The 3,903-nt window shown below is 34.1% G+C and overlaps 1 long non-coding RNA gene across 1 annotated transcript; it reads right to left on the bottom strand.

Moving 5' to 3' along the window:
• Window positions 1-241: 241 nt before the first annotated feature.
• LOC307144019 lies at window positions 242-1,906 on the bottom strand. Its single transcript, XR_013818667.1, has 3 exons — window positions 1,818-1,906; window positions 1,644-1,703; window positions 242-360 (listed from the first exon to the last, which is right to left on the bottom strand). It is a non-coding gene; the product is annotated as an uncharacterized lncRNA (long non-coding RNA).
• Window positions 1,907-3,903: the final 1,997 nt, after the last annotated feature.

Below are 3,903 nucleotides of genomic sequence, written 5' to 3' on the forward strand. Positions count from 1 at the left end.
CAATGTTGTTTGAGCTAGCCAAACCATCCACACTGGCCATCCATCATCAACAACAGCAGCATCTTCATCTTCATCAGGTCTATAGTTGCGGTCTTCCACAGGTTCTGTGTTGGTTTGTGCAACCCTGGACCTGGTCTCCAGCAACTGCAAAACATGACAGTAAATTAACCACTAAAACTCAGAGAGTGGTATAGTAACATTCTGGAGGGAAAAAGCTTAACCGGTTTCTTAACTTACCCGTCTCTTTCTCTGACGGTTCTGTGTGATGTTCTTCATAGTGTTTCTTTTCTGGGCCTTTTCAGACTGAGCCAAAGAATACTTCCTCAGCAAAGTCTCACAAAATAAAATACATCTTGAGACCTGCCAAATAATACATTAATAATATATAGTTAATGCCAATAAAAGTAAGTAAAACAATTCAATTAAAATGTATTTGTATAGCGCTTTTCACAATACATATTCAGGGTTTTTCCTGGGTCAAAAATGGTCTTCGGTGGTGGCTGACAGACATGGTCATTCATACACACACATACGCACGGTAAAAAAAAAATACCCTACCCACTTGATCTGCAAGCGCAATACTGACAATAAATTTGAAATAAATTCAAAGAAAGTTTGTAACTTTTGCTTATCTTATTTTGATACCTTGATGTTTGTTTTTGTTCCTCATTTTTACACTATTTACTGATAATTGTTTTGGTAATCATATCAATATTAAAAAAATAGTATTAAAAAAAATGAACAAATAGCCTAATTTTCTGCCATATACAATCAGCTAGCTAACAACAAATTTGTTCTGGGTTCACCTCACTCCAGTCTAAACTAAATGATTTTAGGCTATTTATTTTACTACACATTGTCCACATAAATAAGCTGAAAGACTGTGGATAATTAAAAATAATTCTTACTATCCACTCTTGCTAAAGTGTGTAAGCACACTTGTGTTCTCATTTCAGGTGTTGTTCTGAGTAAATGATTAAACTGATTTGTTAGTTCAGTGTTGGACAGATCAGTTCTAACCAGTCGTTAAAATGATTCGGTTCAGAGGAGCCATTAGGTGGCGAATCGGACATTAGCAGACGCGTTGTGTGTGAATCCCGTCTTTAGAAAATCGCGAAAGATTTGTCAAGACACAGAAAACTCTTCATAACCGGATAGGATTTGTTTCCTGTTTATTTAAAGTATGCTTTATGTCAGCTGGTCAGAGAATCAGTCAATGTTTTTTGAGCGCATTTCACACCCAGCGGTAATTAAAGGAAGACGTCTGATAGCGCCACGTGCAACATGGATTCGGTCTTCCGACCTTTTGATTTTGATTAACGTAATATGTGAAACATTAGAAAGCTAAGAATGCTTATTTTGAAGACAGAGAGCGTGCGAGCGGGGTAGGAGCTCACTGGTCGTTCTCTCTGTCACTCAGTTAACTCAAGTGCAGCAGTTATCTACTACATCACTCATAAATCACAATAACTCATCAAATAAGGCTTTGGCGGGACAAAAATTTGTTTTGGCGGCCGGCAAAAAATGTTCAATGTAGGAAAAACCCTGATATTGTTTCAAAGCAACTTCACAGAAAATGCATGCGTCTACATTACAGAAAAAAACAGAGAACATTAAAATAATGACAACATTTTTAAGAGTACCTTTTACACATTCAGGGTCAACATCTGTAAAAGTTCTTCAGGATCATGGATCCAAAACTTCTGGATCATGAGGGGGGAAGAAACATGCACACACACAAATGAATATTAATTTGTTTGATAAAACATTAATATTAATTATCAACTTACGGACATGGACTTGCAAAACATACTCACCAGGCCCATACAAAAACTTTACAGTAGATCCAAAATCCTGGTTTGCCTATAATTCTTCAGTCCAAGTATGGTGTTTTCCTGTCCTCTCTGCTGAATGAGTGAACATGATCTCAGATTAATCATTCCAAAGCTCTGTTACATTTTATGACAAGCTTGATCTTAAAACTAGCTGACAGTAGGGATGGGCATTATGACCATATAATTATACATACATGAGAAATTATATTTTACAATAACGATATCACAATATATTTATTTTGATGGATATTTTATTAAAATGCTACAGAATAATACTGCTTTAAAAGTCTTCACTGTATGATATTCAATTAATTAATATCACTTGATTCTTAAAGAAGCAGAAGGTCTTCTCTATTCTTTTGTTGTTTGATTAAAATGATGACAAAGCTGCAGCCCCTTTAAGAACGGATGCACAGAATGACACGCATCCGGGTTTCCCCACGTTAACTTAAACTGTTTGACTTTACTTAAGACATAACTGACTGTTTAAATCAAGTGAATACCTCACATGACAAGGTTTCTGAGATAATTTTGTGCATTTTCCAGAAAGATAATTGATTTCGGGATCGCCTGCTGTCTGAGAGAGGCTTATTTTAACACATGCATGTCCCGTTCATTATTCTACATTCATGCATGTTTCCTTGTCAAAATGTCAAAAAGTTTTAGTACAGTCAGTGCTGCGTTATATACGCTATATTCCCATTCCGCAATATAAAACAGTAATGTTAACGTTTACAGCAAAATCACTAACAATAGTCAGTATCATCAGATCGCCATAACACCCAGCCCTATCTTAACAATATTACAACAAAACACAGAAACAGAATATGTAAGTTAATCACGATTAGCATATGACTTTAATGCACTAACGTTATATATCTTGATAAGCAGTAGAAAAAATATAAAGGGGTTTACGTTACCTTCTGCCGTCTGCTGTCCGCCATTGGAAACTTAGTCTGTTCGTATTCATGTTTTTTCGTTCTCAGTCGACATCCCACAATCAAAATTCGTCCAAAATAAGATTTTAACAGGTTTAAAATGATCCATGCAATGCCATTAATGGACAGAAGAAGCCGTCCTGTTGAAGATTAGAAGCCGCGCGATCGCGTCGCGTCCCCGCGAGCCACGAGCAACGAGCAACTCCAACGGCAACGGGTGTATAATTCAAACTGAAGGCGCGCACTGTCATTGGTCAGATTTCTGGATGACGTTCAGATTGACCAATCACGCTCAAAAGAACACGGAAAGACAGCAAGTAGCCTTGCAAATATAGAAAAAAACTTGTTTAAAACAACAGTTAGAAAATGTGTATATTTATTTTTATTTGCTGTTATATTTAATGAATTGGTCAAATGTTGTTTTGTGGTGTGGGCAGAGGCCTGGAAGTTTCAACCTGTGCAGATTTGCAGTGCAGATTTGTACTCTTTAAAAACAATTATTGTTTGATATTTAGTTTGCTATATATTTTGTTATATTTGTATCCAGAATTGAATGTAAAACCAGTTTGAATGTAAAAATACACCTTCACTGTAAAACAGAAAATTAAAGTAAAATATCTTAATTTAAATAAGGAAAAATCTGTAAACTAATAGTGTTTTCTCTAAAACGTTTAATGTAAATTTCTGTGAAGTTTTTTAACTTTATTTGACTTAAGATATTTGACTTATTTTACGGTTTTTGTTTTGCAGCTGTAGCTGCGTTTTTTTTTAGGTTTTTATTCTTACAGTGTAAATATAAAACTAATAAGATTTACTTTAAAATGACAAAGAATAATGTTAAATTGTTAGTATGGACATAAACATAAACCTTTAATATAATGAGCTAAATATTGTATTACAGTTGTTAATTTACAGATATTGTTTGTAATTTTGCATGAATTTGTTATTTATGAAAACAGAAAAATAATACAGTGATGTTCCTGTATAAAAAAATGAGAATTACTGTAATTTGTCATTAATGATATAATCCTTAAAATAACAGTCAAGTTGTTTATTTAGATATTGTTTGTAATTTTACATTGTTTTAAATATAATTCAAAATTACAAGAAAATACTGTAAAAAAACTGAC

Source organism: Gobio gobio (genome assembly GCF_949357685.1).
Source record: "Gobio gobio genome assembly, chromosome: 2".
In the NCBI taxonomy this organism is placed as follows: domain Eukaryota; kingdom Metazoa; phylum Chordata; class Actinopteri; order Cypriniformes; family Gobionidae; genus Gobio; species Gobio gobio.